At 43.5% G+C, this 6,213-nt stretch overlaps 1 long non-coding RNA gene across 1 annotated transcript; it reads left to right on the top strand.

Annotated features, from left to right (window-relative positions):
- Positions 1–2,253: 2,253 nt before the first annotated feature.
- On the top strand, positions 2,254–4,959 carry LOC124650070. Its single transcript, XR_006986872.1, has 4 exons — positions 2,254–2,337; positions 2,694–2,793; positions 3,546–3,720; positions 4,555–4,959. It is a non-coding gene; the product is annotated as an uncharacterized LOC124650070 (long non-coding RNA).
- The last annotated feature ends 1,254 nt before the right edge of the window (positions 4,960–6,213 follow it).

Raw genomic sequence — 6,213 nt, 5'->3', positions numbered from 1 at the left:
GGAAACAAGAAAGCGAAGGAGAGGGTCAAGGTAGAAGGCGAAGAAGCTAGCTTCCGGGAGAAGTTGGATCAACTCATGAAGTCCAAGGAGGTTGACGATGAAGACATTGGAGACCAAGCTCCTCATCACCGAGAAAAAGAAGGATGTGAAGCTTGCCAAGGTGGAAGCAAGGCGGGAAGATGCCAAGTTGAAGGCCGAGCTTGACATGAAGATGATCGCACTCAAAGAAGCCAAGGCCATGAAGGAGCTCTTGGCCGAGGAGAGGGATATCATGATGATGCACACCGACGGCATGTACGAGGATCAGCTGGCGTGGTGGAAGGAGACCAAGGCGGACATCATGGCGAGGAAGTGCTCAAGGTGAGTCTCCGGCGAGTGGTGGCGCCGCTGGCAATGGACTCGTTGATGGTTGATCACATTTGGGAACTTCCGTGGCTTGAACATTGCCTATGATCGCGTTGTGATGTTAAAAACTATGAATTATGCATCACATATTTTGGATGTGCTATGTTTGATCTGAAATTGTTGTGCAAATTGTTGTCTAAAACTCTGTTTTGAGGGGTCGAAAACTCGGACGAGCTAGCAGAACCCGTATCCCCACCCCGTAAAATAGAGTTCGTCCGAGTTTTCGACCGACGAAAAGTGAATACAGGGCCCTCTACTCGCGTTTTAAGGGGCAAAAAAATACGGGGTCTGTTAGACATGCTATAAGCAGGCTACATCTAATAGAAGGAGATGTTTATGGATAAATTATGTTCCTAGGTTTTTAGTTCATTGTCTCCAAAAAAAGATTGTAAGCCTGATGATTGATGAATGAAAAGGAAAGAAGATCCTCATAATTGAAAGGAAAATGCTTCCACCCGGCCGACCGATCTGGAGCAAAAGATCGGTCGCGCTCGCACGGCGCCGGTCACGTCCACGCTTTGACCCATACACGTATTCGGTATTCCCACACACAGCCTAGCATGCATGCGCGCTGCTAGCTAGTAGTAGCAGCCTAGCAGACATGCTCGCGCGCGGAGTTAACTTGCTCCTAGCTAGTTAAATGCATCAGTGCTTAGTTAGCTTGCCGCTAGCTAGCTAAATGCATACTAGGGCCGCATGCATGGTTAGGAATTTTTATTGTAGTTATTTGTGACTTTTGTAAAAATAGTTGATTATTTTTATTGTAATTCAATCTGTAGAAAATTATTGTTGCTTTGACCACTTTTATTATTTGCGAACATATGGATTTTTGTTGTGATCGCTCGTGACTTTTGTAAAAAATACTTGGTGATTTTTGTTGTAATTCAATATGTAGCAAATTAAATGTTGCTTAACCACTTTTGCATTGTTTGCGAACATATGGATTTTTTTGTTGTAATCATTTTTCACTTTTATAAAAATAGTTGGTTATTTATGTTGTAAATCAATATGTAGAAAATTATTTATTGCTTACCACTTTGCATTATTTGCAAATATAAGAATTTTTCCTGTAATATGCTCCAATTTTTGTTGTAATCGCTTTCCATTTTTTGTAAATATTGATGGCAATTTTTATTGTAAATCAAATTGCATTAAAAAATGTCGCTTAACCACTTTTTGTAGCATTGGTTGTTTACAAAAAATTTATGATGATTTGTTGTAATAGTATATTATTTTTGTACACAGAGTGATGGATTTTGTTGTAATACTCATTTTGTTACATATCTATCCTTACGGTGGCATTTCTGTTGTAAATATTGGAAAGATTGTGCCCAAAGAGATGTATCTTTTTATTAACTGGTGAGGTATAGGACCGCGGGTTGAGTTCGTAAACAATAGGGGACCAAAATGCAAAACTCCCATAATGACTAATTTCGTGCGTCGGATGTTGATCTAACGGCGTGGAATGCAACCGATTTTTGGGCCACAATCAGCCGACCGACGCTCAGCGTGGCCCTAATTGAAAACCGGTGAGAACCTCTGTAGTCCTCCAAATAAACAAAAAAAAAAATTCCCGTCTCTCCGCCGCCGTTCCGCCCCTTCCGTCCCCGACTCGCCGGCAGCCGCCTTCAAGCCCTCCCCACCTGTTCTACTCGCCGGCCGCGGCCGTCTGTACGAAATCCCAATTTCCCACTCTAGGCCGCGGAAATTCGTTAGCTTGACCGCGAGTTGGCGAGGGGCAGGCAGCGGGATGGGGGCGAACGCCGACCCCTCGGGGTCCCTCGGTGGACCCCACCGCAACCCCTCCCCTGCGGCCGTGGCGCTGCAGCTCGGCCTGGCCGCGAGCACCGCGGCCGCGCTGCGCCACGATCCTGGGCTCGCCATGCATTGGTCACCCGAGGAGCAGGCCGTGCTCGACGACGGATTGGCCAAGTAAGCTAGCTCCCTTCTCGGGTTTCCTTCTCGCACTCTATTTAGGCAAGTAGCGTGGTTGGAATGGAAGCATGTTTGGGACCTAGGCCTTGGTACTAAATGGCAAGAGACAGTTAATGTGGACTTGCACTCAATTTTCTCAAGATGAACTTCCATGCGAGTTGCCTCAAGAATAAATATCGCAACTGGTTATGAAATTATGCAATGATGATGCCTTGGAGCAACAACTAAATTCGGTACTAGTCATTGCAGTGGTTGCAGGCTTGCAGCAGGAAGCTACAATAAGCAAAACTGATTTGCCATGTTTTTATTTTTCTCGTTCTCCATCTTATTATGTGGCGCTGCAACTGTTGCAGGTATGCGCTTGATGCAGCTATAGTTCGCTATGCAAAAATTGCTCTGCGTCTGCCCAATAAGACAGTACGAGATGTCGCCCTTCGCTGCAGATGGATGACTGTAAGTTGTATGCTGAGTCCTCTGTGCTATTTAAGGCATCAACTTTTTTTAATACGCTAAACTCAAATATAACTACTCCTACTAGCTTTCTCGTGCTTGATGCGAAGGAAACTACTTTTTTTGCACTCTCTTTTCTATTAGTTCCTCAGTATATGAAGGTTGTGTGTAGGATTGCTTTTCAGATGAGCTTCTATTTTCATTTGACCAAATATATTAGGTTGTGTATTTGCGAAACTAGTGAGTATGCATGTCCAACGCATGACTTCAACTATGAAAACATGTAAACCATCCCTAATATATTTCTGAAGCAAATTGAGGATATCGTGCAATTCATATGTATCATTAAGCTGGACTCGGTTCCTCTAGCATGTACTTCGATTCTAGGACCAAATTAACAATCAAGTCAAACTCAATCTGCAATAGGTCATATGTCGCCTAATAAGTCACGAACTCCAAAAGATCAAATCAGTTTTTTTCTGACAAAAAGTTGGACAAATAACATTACCCATTTTAATAGCAAGTCATGCTTATCTTACATAAATAAAACAATGATATTTTTTAAATTATAACTAAGGTCAAGTTGCTTCAGATATGACATGCAATATGTTAAGTTATCGGTAAAGAGTATGTTTAATTGTGTAGCTCAATAACCATGAATCCTCAAACATTACACTACTTTATCAGTAAACCTACCTGTTCACCATGGCCCTCAAAGGAATAATACTCAGGACCTCTATGTTTCAAATCATCAGGTAACAAATTTGCTGGCACATTTCCAACAACAAGGAAACCAAGGTCTTCACAGCGTGTTAAATTATCTTGCAATGGGAAGTAACAACAAAATGCATATCTTCATCTCAGTCATCTGCTAGAGCAACCTCAACAATGCTTATGGCTGTAATTGGTTCCATAGCTCTGTTTCCAAAGGTAAAAGAAGTACTTGCAAGTAACTTTGTCCAGCGAAAATAGAACGTGAGCGCAATACCCGGATTTAATAAATATTACTTGTTTACGCTGAAGTTGATTAAAATTACCTATTTATCTTTGACGCTGTTCCTTTTTTTTCAAAAAAAAAAACATTTGACGTTTCAAAAAAAGTAAAGGTTGAAAATTTATCAGTTGATCGAATCATACAACATTGTACAAGACCATAGAAAGGAAGCAATACAGCAAAATGCATTTGGTAGCAGCGGCATAAGCTACATCATGGGGAAGCAGCTAAATTCATCTTCTTATGTAATCAGTAAATTACAAAAGGTAATCTATGCATCCTGTTAAACGTAGGAACCATATCATTCTTCTAAATTTGCATGCAAGGATAGGTAACATTAGTTGAAACTGTAAGTCATACAATGTAAAGTATGATCATATGACATATCAGATGAATGATAATCCATATATTAGCAAACAACTTCGTCATGCACCAAACATTCCATTAAGTTGTAGTTTAACTTGAACAGTAAATTTCTTGTACCAACATATGAGATGAATGATAAGCCACATAGATTTTGGAGCATAATAGCCTTAGTAAAGAATATGAACAATAATCTTGTGCCATTTTCCAATTCATTGAAATTTGTGATAGGAGCACGCGTGAGAAATAGTTTACTATATTCAGGTCAATGCACAACCCAAATAAATTCAACGAACAAACAAATAGAAGGGTCAGATTGAAGTCGTTTGGAATCCCATGTGAAACGGAGATCTGTACACCATGAGAATTCATTGGCTTTAGAATCACCTTGGGAATATCTTGTGTAGGTGTTGGACATCAAGAAGTATGCATACGGAGAAATAAGTTTCAAATCATTCACAAGGGCAAGCAACTTCTGAATACGAATGATGCAAGATTTTGATCAAAGAACACATACTGTCTGCTCAAGCAGATACACAATAGTCCACAAACCGCTCACCAAAGAATCTGGGCTGCTTGTTGGTGTGGCGGACTATGGAAGGAACATGGACACTTGGATTCAGCTACTGATGATCCCGTCTACACTAATTTGTGTGTGGCTCTAGAGAAATTTAAGTTTGCTCTTTTATAGGTAGTAAAGATTATCAATTGGCACCTCTGGACTAGACCCAGGAGCCAACAAGAAACATCGAACAAGCAACTAGGTCTGATTTGATCCTTCCATCCACGGAGAAGAAACTTGTAGATCAAGGAGTAACCAGGTTAATTTGTCGGTGCGCTCTCATCCAAGTGATTTTGTTTTCTAAGTCATAATATATTAAAAATTTACCCCTGTTCCAAAATATAAGCCTTTTTTTAGAAAGCTAAATTAGCTTTCTAAAAAGACTTATTTCGGAACGGAGATAGTACCGATCTCATAATCAGATCTCAACTAGGTGATGAAGTTTTGGCTATACATTCGAAGATGGTCTCCACCTCCTGCTGGTACGCTGATGGTCAATGTCGAGGCCACACTTTTGGGTGACCATTTCAGGAAGCCCTCCACTGAAGGTGAACACGGAAGCCAGAGACGTCGCCCTCATCGATGGAGTAGCCTGCGTCCTATCCAAATATGTTGAGTACAAGGGGCTACACGCCCATCAGATCATGGGGTTCAACCTCGGCGTGGTTGCCGCTAGCATCTTCTCTCCCAAGGCCCTACAAGCTGTCGGGGGCTCACTTTAGCCGGGCGCATGGCCACCTCGTTCCAAGCTACGCTAATTCACACAACTCCATCTTTTTTTTTTGAACAGGAAAGGTCCCGAAGGACCTAGGGCTTCATATTATCAACGGTGAGGTACATTTTACAGATAAGGCCTGAAAGAACTGGGAAATTACAAACTGGCCCATACAAATTACACCGAGGACCAAGAAAGAAAATGCAAACGCGATAGGTCCAGCTCCTTCACCGCGACGAATCTCATCGGAGTCAACCTCTGCGCCGCCGGGGACGAAACCACTTGGGACGCAGAGGTGGGAGCCAACTCCGCCGAAACTGGAGAGCCTCCGAGCTGGCAAAAGTGCCTTGCGGAGGTTGTTGCTGCCTTGAGGGCGGCCTGTCGCCGCCGCACGAGGATGGAGGGGCCGCCCTTCGGCCAAGAAATCCGGCGACAGAGGCGCCGTGGTAGTCCTCCAGTGGAGGGGCTGCCTTTCAGCCATAGAATACGGCGACAACGGCGCCGTGGAGAACCTCCGAGAAGAAGCCGACGAGCCTCCCTGTTGCAGATCCGACGGCCAGGCAGAGGCAGCAAGCAAGAACTCCTTTCTCTCGCCACCTCGACTAGGCAGAAGAAGCAGCTTGCTGCTGCATCTGCAGCCACCAGATCCGCCAAAGCCAGCCTTATTTATGGAGATCCTCATCTTCCTCCGCCGCCACACCTTCGGCTCCGACCGCCGGAGCTCCATGAGGTCGAGGAAGAAGACGTTGCGGTGCCAGATCTAGCTGCTCAGATCCACCACCTCCCTCC

Source organism: Lolium rigidum, chromosome 4 (genome assembly GCF_022539505.1).
Source record: "Lolium rigidum isolate FL_2022 chromosome 4, APGP_CSIRO_Lrig_0.1, whole genome shotgun sequence".
In the NCBI taxonomy this organism is placed as follows: Eukaryota; Viridiplantae; Streptophyta; class Magnoliopsida; order Poales; family Poaceae; genus Lolium; species Lolium rigidum.
The sequence above is the reverse complement of the archived record's forward strand: the minus strand, read 5'-3'. Positions and strand labels throughout refer to the sequence as shown.